General features: G+C 40.9%; 1 long non-coding RNA gene across 1 annotated transcript in view; it reads right to left on the bottom strand.

Annotated features, from left to right (window-relative positions):
- LOC147356039 (uncharacterized) overlaps positions 1–21,720 on the bottom strand; it is an 86,928-nt gene extending 65,208 nt beyond the window's left edge. The window contains exon 1 of the long non-coding RNA XR_015142996.1: positions 21,527–21,720. This is a non-coding gene — a long non-coding RNA (uncharacterized LOC147356039). The remainder of the gene's footprint in view (positions 1–21,526) is intronic.
- Between the last annotated feature and the right edge of the window lie 838 nt (positions 21,721–22,558).

Below are 22,558 nucleotides of genomic sequence, written 5' to 3' on the forward strand. Positions count from 1 at the left end.
TGATGGCAGTTTTGGAGCGAGTAGCCGTAAACCAGATAGGAAATGATTTGAGGAATGACGGGGAGGGACCCAGACATCTGTGCATGACAAGCCAAGACCACCACCCTGTAGGATGCCTATACGCAGATGAGAAAAACACACACCCCAGCAAGCCCTCCACACAGACGCTGCTGTGCAGAAGGTCAGCTTGGAAGTGAAGGGTGTTTTGAGCCCCTAAGAAAGAAGAACCTCACTCACACATGGTTCCACCTCTGAGCAAGGGCTCCTGGCTTAGGAAGAGGTCCAGTGTGCCCTCAGGTTGGAAGTTACCCTGAAGGCACTCTGTGCCCCTGCATCATCTGGCTGGAGTAGGTGACGGAGATTCAGGCTGTGGGCATTTTATGGAAAAGAAAGCAGCAGCTAGGAATAAGAGCACTGACTGCCTGTCCCTGCCTCACCTGGATGTGAGCGTGAAAGGAGAGAGGCATTTTCTGTGGAATCAGTATCCTCAGGGAGCATCCCCACTTAAGTAACAGAAGGTAATGATACTTTCGCAGAAGAGGATGGGCATACTGGGATTTTACGTCTGAAAAGTAACGTGTCTCAAAGGCACAGTGGAGGGGTTTGGGGATGTGGGAGGTTTTGAGACTGAATCTTGGGAAACAGTGGCAGATTTCATTTTCTTGGGCTCCAAAATCACTGTGGACAGTGACTGCAGTCACTAAATTAAAGGGCACTTGCTTCTTGGAAGGAAAGCTATGATAAACCTAGACAGCATATTAAGTAGAAGAGGTATCACTTTGCCAATAAAGGTCCATATAGTCAAAGCTATGGTGTTTCCAGTAGTCATGTATGGATGTGAGAGTTGGACCATAAAGAAGACTGACTGCTGAGGAATGGACACTTTCAAACTGTGGTTCTGGATAAGACTCATGAGACTCCCCTGACTGCAAGGAGATAAAATCAGTCAATCCTAAAGGAAATCAACCCTGAATATTCTTTGCCAGGACTGATGCTGAAGCTGAAGCTCCAGTACTTTGGCCATTTGATGCGAAGGGCTGACTTGAAAAGACTGTGATCCTGGGAAAGATTGAGGGCAAGAGGAGAAGGGGGCAGCAGAGGACGAGAGGGTTAGACGGCATCACTGACTCAATGGACCTGAGTTTGAGCAAACTCCGGTAGAAAGTGAAGGACAGGAAAGTAGCCTGCTGCAGTCCATGGGGTCACAAAGAGTCAGACATGACTTAGCAACTGAACACCAACTTGGGCTTCTTATGAAGATTAAAGTAACTTTGGATGAAGAGAATAATTGCATTTTGAGATGAGATGAACAATCAATTCTAATTGCCGCCTTGTCAATCTTTGCCCGACTTTGTCGAGGTTAGTGTAAAAGCCACAAGAGGAACATACAAAGAGAATTAAGTGTATCCCAGAATATGAATCATGACTGTCCTTAATAAAACCTCATTTATTCTGAACAAATTAATAGAGAAGTTGTCTTATTTTGATCTGAGCTGAACTAAAGCTTACTGTTTTATGGTATATGAAGGTAAGGTTTGCTTAACAAATTATTAATATAAATGATATTGCAGATGTTTAACTTACTTAGAAGTACTCTTTCCATGACATTTTCACATAAATGAGTTAAATTGATCCTGTTAATTACCAATGGGTCATTTAATGTGTTATAAATATATATATATATTATATAAATATATATAACACATTAAATGACCCATTGGTAATTAACAGGATCAATTGAGAAGGCAATGGCACCCCACTCCAGTACTCTTGCCTGGAAAATCCCAGGGACAGAGGAGCCTGGTAGGCTGCAGTCCATGGGGTCGCTAAGAGTTGGGCATGACTGAGCGACTTCACTTTCACTTTTCACTTCCATGCATTGGAGAAGGAAATGGCAACCCACTCCAGTGTTCTTGCCTGGAGAATCCCAGGGACGGGGGAGCCTTGTGGGCTGCCGTCTATAGGGTCACACAGAGTCGGACACGACTGAGCGACTTCACTTTCACTTTTCACTTTCATGCATTGGAGAAGGAAATGGCAACCCACTCCAATGTTCTTGCCTGGAGAATCCCAGGGACGGGGGAGCCTTGTGGGCTGCCGTCTATGGGGTCGCACAGAGTCGGACATGACTGAAGCGACTTAGCAGCAGCAAATATATATATGAGTGCATTTTCACACAGTAAAATCCTATTTATGATAAATAAATGTGTGCCCCTATAAATATAAAAATGCATCCTTATTCTAGCTGGAAGTATATTCCAATTTTGTCTCAACAGAAAACTTAATTTTCTACCCAGTTTTACAGTCTTAGATTAATAGTATCATCTAGTCCTGCTTTCTTTCTTAATTCTAATGAACACCTAAATCTTTAATTTAGAAATGACCTGTTAACGTATGTTACCTCCAGACCTCTTCAAAGAAGGATGCAGCTTGGACTAGTTTCAGAAAACCCCTATAATGGAAATTAGTTCTGATTCTGTTATTAATTAACTATCAAACCTCTACAGAATCACTTTGTAAAATATCAGATACTTACAGAGACTGAACCAGACAAGCTTTTGAAGTTCCTGTCAACTCTAAGGTTCATGGCCATTATTAAGTCTTAAATTAATAATGACCCAACTTTTCAAATGTGGTGTGTAGAGAAAGTCTCCCTAAATTTAATAATTGGAATTCATAAGCATGCATTTATTTAATGTCATGTTAATAAGGCTTATGAAAAAGTATATGGGATAGAAAGACCATACCATTTTCTATGTCATACAACATTCTAAACAGAACTTTTACAATAACATTTTTCCTAGAGATTATTATACTAAGTGAAGTCAGACAGAGAAAGACAAATATATGATACCCCTTATATGTGGGCTTCCCTGGTGGCTCAAACGGTAAAGAATTAGCCTGAAACGCAGGAGACCTGGGTTCAATCCCTGGGTTGGGAAGATCTCCTGGAGGAGGGCATGACAACCCACTCCAGTATTCTTACCTGAAGAATCCCCATGAACAGAGGTGCCTGGGGGGTTACAGTCCATTGGGTTGCAAAGAGTTGGACATGACTGAGTGGCTAAGCACAGCATAGCACATCACTTATATGAGGAATCTCAAATAATACAGATGAACTTATTTAAAAAAAACAGACTGACAGATACAGAAAATAATCTTAAGGTTACCAAAGGGGAAAGGGATAAATTTGGAATTTGGGTTTAACAGATACAAACTGCAGTATATAAAATAGATAAACAAGGACCTAGTATACAGCATGGGGAAATATAGTCAATATCTTGTAATAACCTATAAAGGAAAAGAATCTGAAAAAATTTATATAATTGAATTACTTCGCTGTATACCTTGAAACATTGTAAATCGACTACACTTCAATAAAAAATAACATCTTTCTAATTTAAAAATAAATGCATATTGGCTATTGAAAATTTGTAAAATAAAGCTACAGGCAAGGATTTCACTACCAATCCCCACAGCCATGTTTTAAATCTACACACTTGTCTCCTTTCTAGGAGTATATATTAATAAACTTATACAAATGAAAATAGTTTTATGAGCTGTTTTGTTTTCCTCCTAATAGCATCATTAAAAGTATATATTTTTAAAAGATAACCTTAACTTTCACCTCTGGTCATGATGGAGTAACTGTCACCAGATTTGCCTGACAGGAAATGATTAGAAAACAGGACTAAATACTCTAAAAAATTAATAAAAACCTCAATTAAATAGAATTGGGAGACCAGCAGGGGAAGCTCTCATGCCCTGGTACAAGAACAGAGCCAATGGGAAGAAGAAGGAGTCCTAACTGGCAAGGACTCAGCCAATGAAAAGCCATGGACTCTGTTTGCACAGCCCTCCTGACTTCTGACTTCCTGTGTTCTATTAAAAGCATTCTCCTTCCCTGGCCATGCGGGGACTTGCAGGTGGCTCACCATGTTTTCAGATCCCAAATTGCAGTTCTTTGCTGATCCCAAATAAATCCATCTTTGCTGGAGGAATTTCTGACAGTCTGTTTGTTTCAGTCGACAATATGAAACAATTGTTTACAGCCACGAACGACAAGCAGCACAAAGTGTGTGATTGCTGAGATGGGAGGAAAAACAAGCCCTAATATTACTCTGGCTTTCTGGCCAGAGGCACCTTCCAGACTAAGTGCAAGGAAGCATGATCTAAGCAGAGTGCATCTCACACAGCAGAGAAATGAGTATGTGGGGAAGCCAACGTGGCTGGAATTTATAAGGCAGAGCCACCAGAAAGGAAAGCAATACTTTAAAAAAAAATCCAAAATCACACAGAGGAGACTTGAAATTTTGGCAGGATACTAAATAGAGAATCTAAAAAGATAAACCTAATAGAGCTAAACTATTTTTAAAGACTGTTATAGCACCTTCCTAATACAGCTTAAAAATAAGCCTCAAAAATTAGGGTGATCCACAAATAAGTTAGGGCTTCCCTGGTGGCTCAGATGGTAAAGAATCCAACCATAATGTGAGAGACCTGGGTTCAGTCTCTATGTTGGGAAGATCCTCTGCAGAAGAGCATGGCAACTCACTCCAGTATTTTTGCCTAGAGAATCCTCATGGATAGAGGAGCCTGGCGGGCTGCAGTCCAAGGGGTCACAAAGAGTCAGACATGACTGAACAATTAAGCACAAGTAAGTTGAAGGGTGAGCACCAAAGAATTGATGCGTTTGAACTGTGGGGCTGGAGAAGACTCTTGAGAGTCCCTTGGACAACAAGGCCATCAAGCCAGTCAATCCTAAAGGAAATCAACCCTGAATATTCATTGCAAGGACTGATGCTGGAGCTGAAGCTCTAATATTTGTCTACCTGATGCAAAGAGCTGACTCATTGGAAAAGACCCTGATACTGGGAAGGATTGAAGGCAAAAGGAGAAGGGGGCAGCAGAGGACGAGATGGTTACATAGCATCACAGACTCATTGGATATGAATTTGAGCAAACTTTGGGAGATAGTAAAGGACAGGGAAGCCTAGCATGCTGCAGTCCACACAAAGAGTCGGACATGACTTAGTGACTGAACAGAACAGAACAGGACAGACCAAGAAGTTATAATACATAGCTATCAAACAAAAACCGTCTAGATCTTTAAAAGGGAACAACAAACAGATCAAAACATTCACATGTCAACCATCTAATCCAAAACCTGCTAGATACGTGACGTGCATGGGACTCATTTTAGCTTGAAGAAAAATCAGTCACTAGACACAGAAAGAATGAAAGGAACAACTATAAATTTCTATGATTTAAAAGGAAAAGATTAACAATTTGGAGGAAAATGAAATATTCAAAATAACCAAATGAAACTTCTAGAGTTGAAAAAATGCAGGCTTAAATCAAATACATGCTGGATGGGATTAATAGGAGGTTAGATGTTTCAAAATAAAAGATCGGTTAAAGATTTTATAATAGCCATTAACCAAGCTGGAGCACAAAGAAGGGAAAAAAGAAAACTGGAAAAAATAGTGAATAGAGCATTGGTAAGTTCTAGAACAATACCAAGTCTTCTAACATGTTACTTCTCATATCAGGAATAAGAGACGGGACATCACTACAGACCCTATGGACATGTAAAGGATAAGAGGTTTTATTAAGTTTATTAAGTTTATCCCAATAAATTTGACAACTTAGATAAAATAAATAGATTTCTTAAAAAATATAAATTACACAAACTGGAAGATAAAATATTGAAATTCTCACTAGCTACATACCTAAGAAAAAAATGAATTCATAGTATGAACTTTCTTTCAAAATAACTTCTGGTCCAGGTAGATTCACTTGTAAACTTACCAAACATTTAAATAATAAATTATAAAGATCTTTCATCAGCTCTTTCAGAGAATAGAGGAGAAGGAAACACTTCTCAACTCTGTATATCCCAGTACTGCAAGGACATCCAACCAGTCCATCCTAAAGGGAATCAGTCCTGAATGTTCATTGGAAGGACTTATGTTGAAGCTGAAACTGAAAGGTTGTTGTTGAATCATGCGAATACACCGGGATTCTTGGCCCCCGGAGGAGAAGAATTCAATCCGGGGCCAGAGACAAGGCTTGATCGCTCAGAGCTTTTGTGTAATAAAGTTGTATTAAAGTATAAAGGAGATAGAGAAAGCTTCTGACATAGACATCAGAAGGGGGCAGAAAGAGTACCCCCCTGCTAGTCTTCAGCTGGATGTTATATAGTCACTAGCAGTCTGTTAATGAAAGAAAGGAATGTCTTAAAATTTAGAATGGCACCAGACCCCTCACCCATAAGATGCATTTTGGGATAATCTTGGCACCAAATGGTTTATCCTGGTCCATAAAATGATTAACTTGAATCTTGAAGAAGGGCAGACCACCATACAAATAGTTTCACTTACATAGATTAGGGGAACAATATCTGAGTATAACATACTGGTTTGTCAAGTAGGTTCTGGGCCAAGAGGCGGAACCGACTTGGAGACAGAGTTTGGGGTAAAGGCATAGCACATTAGCATAGCTTAAGACAAACATTTCCATAAGAAAAAGGCATTGGTTATCTCTAGGCTCAAGAATAGCTAACTTAAGGTGAAACCAGGTGTCATTATGGCCACATAGTATTTTAAGAGAAACCTCCCTTTAAATTTGTATAGAGAAGGAAAAAATATTGCTAGTTTGTTTCCTCCTGCCGCTTAAGAGAGAGAAAAGTGTCTGACACTTGCAGGCTATTTCCTCCCTTTGGAGACCCCTGGCCTTCCTGCCTGTTACCCTCTCATTTTCATTGACTCCAGTCCCCAGGTCCTGGTCTACAAAGACTGTGAAAAGTTTGTCCTTTCTTCCTCCTTGAGAATTCCAGACCCCTCTCTCCTTGGGGACCCCTAGATTTCCTATCAACCTGCCTAGGAAATGACTCTCTCAAAACTCCAATACTTTGGCCACCTGTTTTGAAGAGCTGACTTACTTTAATACACCCTGATGCTGGGAAAGATTGAAGGCGGGAGGAGAAGGGGATGACAGAAGATGAGATGGTTGGATGACATCACTGATTCAATGGACATGAGTTTGAGTAGACTCTGGGAGTTGGTGATGGACAGGGAGGCCTGGTGTGCTGCAGTCCATGGGGTCAGAAAGAGTCGGACATGACTGAGCAACTGAACCAAACTGAAAACCAGAGAAAGATATTAAAAGAAAAGAAAATATTAACAATACAATTTATGGTTTCAAGACCAGATGGAATTTATCCCATTGATCCAATATTAACATTCAAAACAGCCACACATCAATAATTAATGTATTTAACCACATTATCAGAATAAAGAGAAAATATAAATCAATAAATAAAAACAAAAATAAAAAATTAATGTAGTTCTTTACATTAAATAGAATAAACAGGAAACATAATCATTTAGATGGCTATAGGGGCATTTGACAAAATCTAACATATGCTTCCAACCTAGATAGCATATTCAAAAGTAGAGACATTACTTTGCCAACAAAGGTCCATCTAGTCAAGGCTATGGTTTTCCCAGTGGTCATGTATGGATGTGAGAGTTGGACTGTGAAGAAAGCTGAGCGCCGAAAAATTGATGCTTTTGAACTGTGGTGTTGGAGAAGACTTTTGAGAGTCCCTTGGACTGCAAGGAGATCCAACCAGTCCATTCTAAAGGAGATCAGCCCTGGGTGTTCATTGGAAGGACTGATGCTAAAGCTGAAACTCCAGTACTTTGGCCACCTCATGGGAAGAGTTGACTCATTGGAAAAGACTCTGATGCTGGGAGGGATTGGGGGCAGGAGGAGAAGGGGACAACAGAGGATGAGATAGCTGGATGGCATCACCGACTCGATGGACGTGAGTCTGAGTGAACTCCGGGAGTTGGTGATGGACAGGGAGGCCTGGCGTGCTGCGATTCATGGGGTCACAAAGAGTCGGACATGACTGAGTGACTGAACTGAACTGAACTGAACTGAACATACACTTAAGATGAAATCTCTTGGTAAACTAAATAAAGGAGTTACATCAACCTGATAAGAAGTACCTATTAAAACCAAAAGATAACATGCATTTAAATACGAATCTCTAATATTAAGAAAAACAGGAATGTTGTCCTTCATAGCTGCTATATAACAAATTGCACTGGATGCTCTCCAAAAGTAAGACAATAAAATGAAAAGGCTTTCAGACTGGAAAGAGAAAAGTACAGCTCTCATTATTTCTATACAATGTGATCATATATGTAGGAGATCTCAAGAAATCTGCCTAAGAGCTCTTACGACTGTGCTTAGTTGCTCAGTCGTGTCCGACTCTTTGCGACCCCATGGACTGTAGCCCGCCAGGCTCCTCTGTCCATGGGATTCTCAAGGCAAGAGTACTGGAGTGGGTGGCCATTCCCTTCTCCAGGGTATCTTCTCAACCCAGGGGTCGAACCTGGGTCTCCTGCATTGCAGGTGGATTCTTTACCATCTGAGCCACCAGAAAATCTCATTATAACTAATAACTGAATTTAGGAAGGTCAAAGCACATGTGGTCAATAGACAAGAGCCATTTTTTTCTGTATCCTATCAACAAACAAATGAAAAATTAAATGTATACAATAATTCCATGTACAAAAGCATCAAAAACATAAACTTCTTAAGGATAAATTAGGAAAGATGTATAAGAACTCCATAAAGAAAACTATAAACGCTGCTGAGAGGAGTTAAAGAAATCTTAAAGAAGTGGTGAACTGCATCCTTTTTAGACATTGGGAGATTATATTGGAGCTGGCCAAAAAGTCCATTTGGATTTTTGCATAAAATGCTGTGAAACAAACTTTTTGGCCAGCTTAATGTTAAGATATAGTTTTTCCAAATTAATCCTCAGATTCTATAATTTCAGGGGTTTTTTTTGGCGGGTAGAATTGACTGGAAGGACCTTGAATAGCTAAAACAATTTTATAAAGGGAAAGAACAAATTTGGATGATTCACACTTTGATTTTTATGATTTATAATAAAGTTACAATAATCAAAATGGTGAGTATTAGTATAAGATAAAGTGTATAGATCAATAGATCAGAACAGGGAGTCCTGAAATAAATTGACACATACTGATTTTCAATAAGTGACCAAGGTAATTTAATGAAGGGAAGAATAGGCCTTTTCAACAGATGAACTTTTATTAATTCACATGGGAAAAAACATCTTTGACCCTTACCTCACACCTTCAGAAAACTAACTAGAAGAGACCAGAGACTCAATGTGAAAGCTGAAACCACGAAAATTTCAAAAAGAAACATAGGCTATAATCTTTATAATTCTAGAGTAGGCACAGATTTCTTGGGATACAAAATGATTACCATAAAATGAAAAATTGATAAATTGGTCATCACAATAAAAACCTCTTTTATAAAGAAAGACACTGTTAAGGACAATGCATAGATCAGGAAAACATTTGTAGTACATACAGCTCAAAGGGGACTTAAATTGAGGACAGAGAGAGAGAGAGAGAGAGCTCTTACAACTCAATAATAAGGCAACCAAATTACTAAAAATTATCAAATGAGACAGTAATATATGTGTGAAAGTGAAGTTGCTCAGTTGTATCCAACTCTTTGCGACCCAATGGACTGTAGCCTACCAGGTTCCACCCTCCATGGGATTTTCCAGGCAAGAATACTGGAGTGGGTTGCCATTTCCTTCTCCAGCAGATCTGCCCGACCCAGGGATTGAACCCGGGTCTCCCGCATTGTAGGCAGACATTTTACTGTCTGAGCCACTAGGGAAGTCCAATGTATGTGTAATGTTATTTAAAGAACTATCCTTTGTATGTAGAACGACCAGACACAATTTCTCTGGGATCTTTCAAGTTACTATTTGTTGTTTCTTTTTAAAGTATCCTGATTTTGATAAAATGGGAATCCTATTTATAACTTTTAAATAATTTTTTAAGAACATAGTCTATTGTTTCTCTTTAAAATAGTTCAGTATAAGCACTATGTCCAGATGTGTAGTTTTTCTTTAATCTGTATCTTAGGTGAGGATCTGTGTGAGTTGTTAGCATATAAAGTACCCTCATCCAGAATCTGGGCCTTCCCAGGTGGCTCACTGGTGTAGAATCCGCCTGCCCATGCAGGAGTCACAGGTTTCCTCTCGGTGTCAAGAAGATACCCTGAAGAAGGGAATGTAAACCCACTCCAGTATTCTTGCCTGAAGAGTTCCGTGGTCAGAGGAGCCTGGCGGGATACAGTTTAGGAGGTCGCAAAGAGTAGGACACGACTTAGCGACTAACAACAGCAATCCGGAATCTACAAGGTGCTTAGTTTGCTCTTGACCATCATGTACAACACAGGGGAGTCTAGAGCAACTGTTTTAAGTGTGAATGATTGAATAAGAAGGCTTGTCAATTAGATAAAGGATATTATAAATAACTGGACAACTGAGCAGTATTCAAGACATGTCATTGGCTAGAAACACTATATAGTTATCTACATCTTTATAAGAAAAAAATATAAGAATAGCAAGTTCAACGGTCTAGGACCTTTTGAGAAAAACTGGTTTTGACTCCTTCCACCTAGGAGAGGATGAACAAGAAGAGGCCTGCTGGTCCTGCCTAAAGAATCCTGTTGCTTCCACTTTGTGGTAATCTTTATTGCCAAGTGGTGATTGGAATGCCTGCAAAGCCAGAAAGCAAAGAACTTTCCCACTTCCAGGACCTGGGAAATAGATGTGGAAACAGTGTCAGACTTTATTTTTTTGGGCTCCAAAATCACTGCAGATGGTGACTGCAGCCATGAAATTAAAAGATGCTTACTCCTTGGAAGGAAAGTTATGACCAACCTAGATAGCATATTCAAAAGCAGAGACATTACTTTGCCAACAAAGGTTCATCTAGTCAAGGCTATGGTTTTTCTGGTGGTCATGTATGGATGTGAGAGTTGGACTGTGAAGAAAGCTGAGCACCAAAGAATTGATGCTTTTGAACTGTGGTGTTGGAGAAGACTCTTGAGAGTCCCTTGGACTGCAAGGAGATCCAACCAGTCCTTTCCGAAGGAGATCAGCCCTGGGATTTCTTTGGAAGGACTGATGCTAAAGCTGAAACTCCAGTACTTTGGCCACCTCATGGGAAGAGTTGACTCATTGGAAAAGACTCTGATGCTGGGAGGGATTGGGGACAGGAGGAGAAGGGGACGACAGAGGATGAGATGGCTGGATGGCATCACTGACTCGATGGACGTGAGTCTGAGTGAACTCTGGGAGTTGGTGATGGACAGGGAGGCCTGGTGTGCTGCGATTCATGGGGTCACAAAGAGTTGGACACGACTGAGCGACTGAACTGAACTGAACAAAGGTAAATGATAGAGGTTTTTTTTTTTTTTTCTCTCTCTCGGGAAGATCCCCAGCAGAAGGCAATGACAACTCCCTCCAGTGTTCTTGCCTGGAGAATCCCATGGACAGAGGAGCCTGGCAGACTACAGTCTATGGGGCTGCAAAGAGTAGGACACAACTTAGAGATTAAACAGCAGCCATCCAGGATCTATATGACTTTAAAATATCAGCAAGATTTGGTGAGTGAAAGACTACTGATAAAGGTAAAGTTTCTGTGCCATGAATTAAATTGTTGTTTAGTTACTCCGTTGTGTCTGACTTTTTTGCAACCCCATGGATGGAGGCCTGCCAGGCTCCTCTGTCCATGGGATTTCCCAGCCAAGAATAGTGGAGTGAGTTGCCATTTCCTTTTCCAGGGGATCTTCCTTACTCTCCTCTCAAAAATAAGAAGGACTCTTATTAAGGAAATGTTGCTTACGTGTTCTCTTAGGTTCATAAAGAATCATAAAAGTTGATTTTAACTAAACCCAGGAAGGCTTCAAATGGTCATGACAAATAATTAGCATAATAACATTTTCAAGGGCCCACAATAAAATTTGTGAAATGCAGAAGTTGTTGCCTTTGAAATTTCCACGAAGAGAATAGAAAGTTGAGTTGTCCTGCTGCTGCTGCTGTTAAGTCGCTTCAGTCGTGTCTGACTCTGTGCGACCCCATAGACGGCAGCCCACAAGGCTCCCCCGTCCCTGGGATTCTCCAGGCAAGAACACTGGAGTGGGTTGCCATTTCCTTCTCCAATGCATGAAAGTGAAAAGTGAAAGTGAAGTCGCTCAGTCGTGTCCGACTCTTAGTGACCTCATGGACTGCAGCCTACCAGGCTCCTCTGTTCATGGGGTTTTCTGGAGTGGGGTGCCATTGCCTTCTCCATGAGTTGTCCTAAAACATTCTAAAAAATGTCCTCTAAGACCCTGGATCGTGTAACTCTCCAAAAGTCTTCCAAGCAATTTGGCATGAATACAGAGAAGGAGAAGAAGTTAAGGAAGACTTGGCTTTGAGCCTTGAAACAGAGGATGACAGTCCATCCAGAGAAATGTACTCCGGTACAGCAGAGTGGCAGGCAAGGAACTGCAAGTGAGCAGGTGGGGAAGGGCACAGTGGAGGAGCAGGTGGACCGTTCATACTGATTCCTGACAGTAACGCTTTCCTTTGATTATTTTCTAAGGTCACACAATTTTTTGCCAATTTTTTTCCTGTAATATTTCTGAAGACAGACAACCTATTCCTGCTTTGTCATTTTCTAAACCCATCTATTCCTTTTGTGAAGCCTGGGCAACACTGGCCCTTGTAAATGCTCTGGCAACATGCACGTTTCCTCAGATACAGAGTGGTTTTGCAATTCCATCTCTACGTTTTTTCATTGTTCTGGTGTATCATCTGTGTAGACCTAGAGTTTTGAGTTCATTTAAAACAATTGTCTCTTTTAATATTCTTGCTTATTTTGAGCTTTCATTCCCCTTTTAATGATGTTCATCTCTTTAAAAAGATTGCAAGTTCAGACGAATTCAGTTTGGCCTTTGCCCCTTGTCACTTAGTTCAAGTTGGTAATATGGTTGTGTTTCATTTTAGATGCTGTTTTCATTTGGCCCGACAGATTATTAGACAGGATTTTGTATGGTCTTGTTAGGGGAGTGTTTGCTGTAAAAGACTTTCTTTGTAAATTGCAACTTCACGTCATTTAATCATTATTTTAACAGACAGCAGTGCGGTGTTTTCACAGCCACTGGTTAACCAACAAATAAGTCAACCTATGGCCTTTTCTGGGTGGGAGGGAGCCACAGAAATAGCATCATCCTTCTTTTCTGTAATTAAAAGAAGTGAGCTACCTTATTATAAGAAAACACAGGGAAGCTTTGTAACACCTAACTTCTAATGTTTCTGGAAATTCAATCCATTGAGATGCTTTCCTCCAAATTGAAGAAAAATAAAACTGCTCCTAGGCTGAGGTTTTGGTGTGTCAAGTTTCAGCTTACAATAGATGTTTTATGGCACACTTAGGAATCACTAAAAATAAGAAGGCACGTAGAACCGCTGACACAGCCTCTTTTAAGGGGCTGCTCCCTCCTGGCACCGATACAATTTTATCCAAGAGCTGGAGCTGGTGGGTCCAAGTTTCTCAGTCCCAGAGGGGCAGGATGAAAATGTGAGAAAAAAGTGCTTTTTATTGGTAAACACTCCCTCAATTTTTTAGAAAATTTGTTAGTGAGTACAACATCCAAAAAATATACTCTCAGTGTGCAAGGGTTTCCTAAGTCAGTTTTGAGGTTCAAAACAGGATTGCTTAGGTAGTTGTGATATTTTGAAACCATGAATTAAAAGAAATAACTAAAGGAAATCTACCTTTGCTTGCTTTAAAAAAAAAATGATAGTTCAGAAATAGAGTGAATACCTTAATTATAACATTTCAAAGTTCCCCTTGCTTAATTTTCTATTTTCTATTCCTGGGAAGTAGGTGAGTTAGTTCAAGAAAGAGCAACTAGAAATTGTTATTATCAAGGGAGAAATATATATGGACAATTTTTTTTATTTTACTACTAATAAAAGGATATAAGATTTGGAAGTTTAACTTTCTCTGAACCAAAAGAAGAGTATTAAACTACAGAGTGCACAAAACTTTTTAGTCAAAGGTCTATACATGATAGTTTAATTGTAACTCAGACAAAATAGGATTTAATCATGAGGAAACACTTTATTATTTAAAATATATACATCTTTATTCATGAGGAAACACTCCATTATGAACTTCTACTTAAAGTTATAATCAATGTCATTTTGAAGATCATGCATTATGTTAGTTTTCTATGGCTGCTGTAATTAGTAAGTACGAAGATAGTGGCTTAAAAGAACATGTTTATAGGCAGCCAGTTTGCCTGGAGAAACCAGGCCTCACAGACAGTCACACTGGCCAGCCCCACCCACCAACACACCTACAGCAACCACGCACCACCACTAAAGGAGGGTGCTTGTAACCCACACAGGGACACCCTGGAGTACCTGGCTCTGGTGACCATGGGGGATTGCTCTCCTGAGCCCCACAGAGAACCTTCTACATAAACCCACCCCTTCAGAAATGGGAGATGTAGCTCAACTATTGAATACACAGAAATAAGCACACAGAATGGGCAGAGTGAGGGGACAAAGAAATATATTTCAAATGAAAGGGCAAGACAACCCCAGAGAAAAAGAACTAAACAAAATAGAGATACATAATCTGAAAAGATCTTCTGGAGAAGGAAATGGCAACCCACTCCAGTATTCTTGCCTGGGAAATCCCATGGACAGAGGAGCTTAGTGGGCTATAGTCTGTGGGGTCGCCAAGTCAGACACAATTTAGCGACTGAGCATGCATGCAATCTCCCAATAAAGGGGTCAGAATAATGGTCATAAGTATGCTCACTGAGCTTGGGTGAAGAATGGATAAACATGGTAAGATCTTATCCATTCATCTGCTGATGGACATCTAGGTTGCTTCCATGTCCTGGCTATTATAAACAGTGCTGCGATGAACATTGGGGTACACGTGTCTCTTTCCCTTCTGGTTTCCTCAGTGTGTATGCCCAGCAGTGGGATTGCTGGATCATAAGGCAGTTCTATTTCCAGTTTTTTAAGGAATCTCCACACTGTTCTCCATAGTGGCTGTACTAGTTTGCATTCCCACCAACAGTGTAAGAGGGTTCCCTTTTCTCCACACCCTCTCCAGCATTTATTACTTGTAGACTTTTGGATCGCAGCCATTCTGACTGGTGTGAAATGGTACCTCATAGTGGTTTTGATTTGCATTTCTCTGATAATGAGTGATGTTGAGCATCTTTTCATGTGTTTGTTAGCCATCTGTATGTCTTCTTTGGAGAAATGTCTATTTAGTTCTTTGGCCCATTTTTTGATTGGGTTGTTTATTTTTCTGGAGTTGAGCTGTAGATCTTGAACCAAGAGTAAAAAAAAAAAAAAAAAGGAAACAATAAGAGTTGAAGAATACCATAACTGAAATGAAAAATACACTACATGGAATCAACAGCAGTTAGATAATGCAGAAGAATGGATCAGTGATCTCGAAGAAAGGGTAGAGGAAATCACCATGCTGCAAAGCAAAACAGAAGAAAAGGGGGTCATTTAAAGCAATGATCCCCAACCTTTTAGACCCCAGGGATGGCTTTCATGGAAGACAGCTTTTTCCATGGATTGGGGAGATAGGGGAGGGGGTGGTTTCAGAATGATCCCAGCTCATTGCATTCAGTGTGCACTTTATTCTATTATTATTATCTCAGCTCCACCTCAGATCATCAGGACTTAGATCCTGGAGGCTGGGGACCTGGCTTAAAGGATCTCTGGAATAATATCAAGCATACTAACATTCTTATTATAGGGTTCCTTGAAGGAGAAGAGAGAGGGAAAAGGGCAGAAGACTTATTTCAAGAAATAATGGCTGAAAACTTCCCTAACTTGGTAAAGGAAGCAGGTATCCAAGTCCAGGAAACAGAGACATTATAATTAAAACTTCAAAGTTAAGCATGAAGAGAGATTCTTAAAACCAACAGGAGAAAAATAACTAGTTAAGTACAAGGAAACCTCCAAGAAACCATGAGCTGATTTTTAAGCAGAAACTTCACAGAGCAGAAGGGAGTAGCACAATATATTCTAAGTGCTGAAAAGAGAAAATGTACACACAAGAGTAGTCTACTCAGGTTATCATACAGAGCTTAAAAAATATAAAGGGTTTTAAATGTTTTATGGAGACACAAAGGACCCCAGATAGCCAAAGCAATACAGAGAAAGAAAAATGGAGCTGGAGGAATCAGGCTCCCTGATTTCAGACTATACTGCAAAGCTATTGTCATCAAAACAATATGGTACTGGCACAAAAAAACCAGAAATATACATCAATGGAACAGGATAGACAGCCCAGATGTAAACTTACACACCTATGGTCAATTAATCTATGACAAAGAAAGCAAAACAATACAATGGAGAAAAGACAGTGTCTTCAATAAATGGTGCTTGGAGAACTGGACTTATACACGTTAAAAAATTAAAGTAGAACATTCTTTAATACATACACAAAAATGAACTCAAAGTGGATTAAAGGGCTAAATCTAAGACCTGACACTCTATAACTCTTAGAGGAAAATATAGGCAGAACACACTTTGATGTAAATCACAGCAATATCTTTTTCAATCCATCTCTTAGAGTAATGGAAATGAAAACATAAACAAATGGGACCTAGTTAAATTTAAAAGCTTTTGCACAGCAAAGGAAACCATAAAAAAATTAAAAGACAACCCACAGAATGGGAGAAAATATTTGCAAACAATGCAAAAGAAAATGGATTAATCTCCAGATTTTACATACAGCTCATGCAGGTCAAAAAAAAAAAAAACAAACACACAAATAACCCAATCCAAAATTAGGCAGAAGACCTGAATAAATATTTAACAACAACAACAACAAACCACACAGATAGCCAACAGGCACACAAAAAGGTGTTCAGCATCTCTAATTATTGGAGAAATGCAAATCAAAACTACAGTGAACTATCACCTCACACCAGTCAGACTGTCCATCATAAAAATGTCTACAAATAAATGCTGGAGAGGACATGGAGGGAAGGGAACCCTCCTACACTGTTGGTGGGAATGTAAATCAGTACATCTACTATGGAGAACAGTATGGAGTTTCTTTATAAACTGAAAATAAAGCTATCATATGATCCAGCAATCCCACTCCTGGGCATATATCTGGAGAGAATCATAATTCGAAAAGATACATGTACCCAGCTGTTCACCGCAGCACTATTATAATAACTAAGACATGGAAGCAACCTAGATGTCCATTAACAGAGGAATGGATTAAGATGTGGAATATTACTGGAATATTACTCAGCCATAAAAAAGAATGAAATAATGCCATTTGCAACGACATGGACAGACTTAGAAAGTATCGTATTTCCTGAAGTCAGAGGGAGAAAGACGAACATCGTATGATTTTGCTTATATGTGGAATCTAAAAAGAATTATACAAATGAACTTATTATAAACAGGAATACAGATTTGAACACTGAGCAAATTCCACAAAACAACTTCTGAATGCGGGCAGAGGACATCAGGCACCCAGAAAGGCAGCCCATTGTCTTCAAAAGGAGGTAGGACAAAATAGAAAAGATAAAAAGAGAGACAAAAGAGGCAGGGATGGAAATCTGTCCAGGGAAGGGAGTCTTTAAAAAGGGAGAAGTTTCCAAACACCAGGAAACATTCTCACCGGCAGGTCTGGGGCGAGTCTTGGAATCTCAGAGGGCAACATAACGGGGAGGAAAAATAAATAAATAAATAATAAAACCCCACAGATTATGTGCCTAACGGCAACTCCCAGCTGAGAAGCAGCCCAGACGCTCGCATCCGCCACTAGCAAGTGGGGGCTGGACAGGGAGGCGCGGGCTGCATTGCATAGGGTAAGGACCGGGCCTGAATGCCCCGGGGGCAATCTGAGTGAACTAACTAGAGGTAGCAACCCAGACTGTGGGATAGCTATCCTGCGAAAAGCCCTAACCTAAGACACTGCCAGGCCCGCTCACAGAACAAAGGACTGAGCAGAGCTAGCCGGCTGCCAACCGGCCAGTCAGGGCCGGAGACAGGCAGGCAGGGGCAGTCAGAGCTGGAAGCGGGCAATCGTGGCCCCAGAGAGGCATCCTTTACCAAACTGCAAGCAGGATTTGTTGCTAACCAAGACTTCTTGGGATTCTGGATGGTCGACATCTGCCGGGAGGGTTGCAGCCAGAGATCAGCTCCCCAGAAGACACACATGGCACACCTGAGAAGGTGAGCGGGTTTTACACCCAGAAAACCGAGCGGCAGGGACTGGGGAGGTGATAAGACACACCCCCGACCTGGGGGCGACTGCGCTCGCCAAGCACCTGGTCGCCTGAGCTGCTCGGACCTGGGACGGGCACAAAACGCAGGCCCAACCAAGTCTGCGCCTTTGAGGAGTACCTGAGAACCTGAAGCTGAGCGGCTTAGACCTGGGAAATGCACGCAACCCAGGGCCCGCCTCAGACAGTTTCCAACAGAGCAACCTAGAGCCTGAGCAGTGTAGACCATGAAAGCACACACGCGGTGAGCGGGGGCAAACCCAGTGCGGCTGAGACGCTGCGAGCACTCCCCACACACGCCGGTGATGCTTGTTTGCAGTGTTCCTCCCGCCCCACAGCACAACCGAACAAGTGAGCCTAAAAAAGTGACCACCACCACCCCCTTGTGTCAGGGTGGAAATTAGACACTGAAGAGGCCAGCAAACAGTAGTTAAAACAAACAGAGGGAACCGCTTTGGAAGTGACAGGTGCAACAGATTAAAACTCTATAGTTAGCACCGACTACATAGGAAGGGGCCTACAGATCTTGAGAAGTATAAGCCGGATCAAGGAACTATCTGAAAATGAACTGACCCCACACTGTCCACAACAGCTCCAGAGAACATAAGCAAAACACTCTCGGACATAAATCACAGAAGGATCCTCTATGACCCATCTTCCAATATTCCAGAATATTGGAAATAAAAGCAAAAATAAACAAATGGGACCTAGTTAAACTTAAAAGCTTCTGCACAACAAAGGAAACCATAAGCAAGGTGAAAAGACAGCTTTCAGAATGGGAGAAAATAGCAAACGAAGCAACTGACAAAGAATTAATCTCAAAAATATAAAGCAACTCCTTCAGCTCAATTCTAGAAAAATAAACTACCCAATCAAAAAATGGGCCAAAGAACTAAACAGACATTTCTCCAAAGAAGACATACAGATGCCTAACAAACACATGAAAGGATGCTCAACATCACTCATTATCAGAGAAACGCAAATCAAAACCACAATGAGGTACCATTTCATGCCAGTCAGAGTGGCTGCGATCCAAAAGTCTACAAGCAATAAATGCTGGAGAGGGTGTGGAGAAAAGGGAACCCTCTTACACTGTTGGTGGGAATGCAAACTAGTACAGCCACTATGGAGAACAGTGTGGAGATTCCTTAAAAAACTGGAAACAGAACTGTCATATGACCCAGCAATCCCACTGCTGGGCATACACACCGAGGAAACCAGAATTGAAAGAGACACGTGTACCCCAGTGTTCATCACAGCACTGTTTATAATAGCTAGGACATGGAAGCAACCTAGATGTCCATCAGCAGATGAATGGATAAGAAAGCTGTGGTACATATATACAATGGAGTATTACTCAGACATTAAAAAGAATACACTTGAATAAGTTCCAATGAGGTGGATGAAACTGGAGCCTATTATACAGGGTGAAGTAAGCCAGAAATAAAAACACCAATACCGTATACTAACACACATATATGGAATGTAGAAAGATGGTAATGATAACCCTGTATGTGAGATAGCAAAAGAGACACAGATGTATAGAACAGTCTTTTGGACTCTGTGGGAGAGGGAGAGGGTGGGATGATTTGGGAGAATGGCACTGAAACATGTAAATTATCATATGTGAAATGAATCACCAGCCCAGGTTCGATACATGATACAGGATGCTTGGGGCTGGTGCACTGGGATGACCCAGAGGGATGGGATGGGGAGGGAGGTGGGAGGGGGGTTCAGGATGGGGAACACATATACACCCATGGCAGATTCATATCAATGCATGGCAAAACCACTACAATATTGTAATTAGCCTCCAATTAAAATAAATAAATTTATATTTTAAAAAACATAATAAAAGAAACAAGAATGAAAAAAATTTTTAATAAAAATATTAAAAAAAAACACTTTCTAACACTAAATTTACAAGGAATAATCACTTCCAATACTTTGACCACCTGACGTGAAGAACTGACTCATCAGAAAAGACCCTGATGCTGGGAAAGATTGAAGGCGGGAGGAGAAGGGGATGACAGAGGATGAGATGGTTGGATGGCATCACCGACTAGATGGACATGAGTTTGGGTAAATTCCGGGGGTTGGTGATGGACAGGGAGGCCTTGCGTACTGCAGTCCATGGGGTCGCAAACAGTCAGACACGACTGAGCGACTGAACTGAACTGAACCATTTTCAATGATTGCAGTATTTTGAAAGCCATTAATGTGCTTTTTACTCTGACTTTTTGAGTAGGAGACCATCATATTGATTGACATCTGGCTGGGGGAGGAGGTAGAGAGAAGGATTTTTTCACTCAAAGATGCAAATAAGGGCTTCCCTGGAGGCTCAGTGGTAAGGACTCCACCTGCCAATGCAGGAGACACAGGTTTGATCCCTGATCCAGCAAGATCCCCCCATGCTGCCGAGCAGCAAAGCCATGCGCCACAACTACTGAGCCTGTGTCCCAGAGCGACTGAAGCCTGTGCATCCGAGAGCTCATGCTCAACAAGAGAAGCCGCTGCAATGAGAAGCCCGTCCACTGTATTAGACAGTAGCACCTGCTTGCCACAACTAGAGGAGACACCCGAGCAGCAACAAAGACCCAGCACAGCCAAAAGAAACAAATACATTGTTTCTTTAAGGATGCAAAGAGGAAGAATGAAGTGATTTCCAGCTTCTAGTATGCAAAATAAGATTAGCAGCAAGAAATAACTTCGAATGTCAGGCATTCCTTTTGAGTGACTATAATCTCCAGGAGAATAGGTATTTTCTGTTTTGTTTATGGCCGCGTCCCCTGTGAATAAAGCCCAGTAACAGACTCTCAACAAAGAGCAGACATTCAACAAATATTTAGTGGACGAATGAACAAATGAACAAGGGAGTTTAATATCTTTATCTCCTCCTTTAATACATCAGAAACCAAGCCTGGAGCTGCCAATTCAACCTGGAGTTGCCAAATTCATGGAATTCTCCCCTAGAGTAGAAAATAAAACTTTCTGTAATAATGAAGGCCTCTTCTATGAAAGAAAGAATGTGCTTCTGGGAGAGGAGGGGGCAGGAAGGAGGTTTCACCCTTATCTCCCCAAGGAGATTATAGAGGAAGAGAAAAGAAGGAGAAAGACTACCAGATGTGTGCCCTGATTTCTGTGCATTGAACAAGTAAAGATAACACTGAAGGCAGAGGAAAACCTGACTCCATTTTGTTTCAGACTTCTGAAAATGATGACCCTCGTGTGGCTCTCACCAACTCGAGGAGGGGTGATGTCAATCTGCCAGGGTGGTTTGGTCAGACAAAGAAAGGTACTAAAATTTAGTATTTCTGAGCAACTTTACCTGGTTCTTCTGCGGCACAGATGAGATCAAGAAGTAGCTGCAGAGTGACCAAGGAGCCTGGCAGAAGGGGCACCATGCTGGGAAGCAAAGTGAAGCTGAAGCAAGGCCTGCAGAACAAAGGTCAGGTCCCCACTGAATGAGGGTCAGAACTGACTTCCCAGCACGGAGCTGCTGCTGGGAGGGGCCGTCTTCCCAGGTGTGTTAGTTTTCTATTGCTGTGTAACTAATGACCACAAGTGAGCAGCTTAACACAATACACATGTTTTATCTCATGGTTTCTGTGGTCAAAGGTCTAGGCGTGACTTAACTGGGTCCTCTGCTCAGGGGCTCACAGGCTACAATTAAGGTGTTGGTAGGCTGTGTCCTCATGCAAAGGCTCAACCTCACTCAAGTTGTTGGCAGAATTCATTTCATTTTGGCTATAAAATAAAGAGCCCTGAGTGAGTTATTCCTGAAAAAAACAAACAGGAATACACAGATTCAGAAAACAAGCTTATGGCTGCCAAAGGGGAAAACTGGGGGTGAGGAGGGATAAATTAGGAGTTTGGGACTGACGTATACAGACTACTATATTTAAAATAACCAACAAGGATCTACTGTACAGTATAGGGACTCTGCTCAATATTCTGCAATAAATTAAACAGGAAAGGAATCTGAAAAAATATAGGTATGTGAATGTGTATAATTGAATCATTTTGCTATACACCTGAAACTAATACAGCATTGGTAATCAACTATACTCCAATAGAAAATAAAAATAAAAAACTTAAAAAAACCAAGAGTGGTCTATCCAGAAAGGCTATTATACAGACTTAAAGGAAATATATGGAGTTTTCCAGCAGAGCGTCAGTTACATGATCTCATCACCACTAAATCGGTCATATAAGAAAGTTAAAGGGTTTTCTTTAAGCAGAAATAAAGAGGCCATAGTTAGAAATAATAAAATATATGAAAGGGAAAATCTCACCAGTAAAAGCAAACAGACAGTAAAGGTGGTGGATCAACTGCCTGCAAAGCTAAAAGACAAAAGCA

This window comes from Bos grunniens, chromosome 16 (genome assembly GCF_055505025.1).
Source record: "Bos grunniens cultivar Pamir isolate PY7600 chromosome 16, Bosgru_T2T1.0, whole genome shotgun sequence".
In the NCBI taxonomy this organism is placed as follows: Eukaryota; Metazoa; Chordata; class Mammalia; order Artiodactyla; family Bovidae; genus Bos; species Bos grunniens.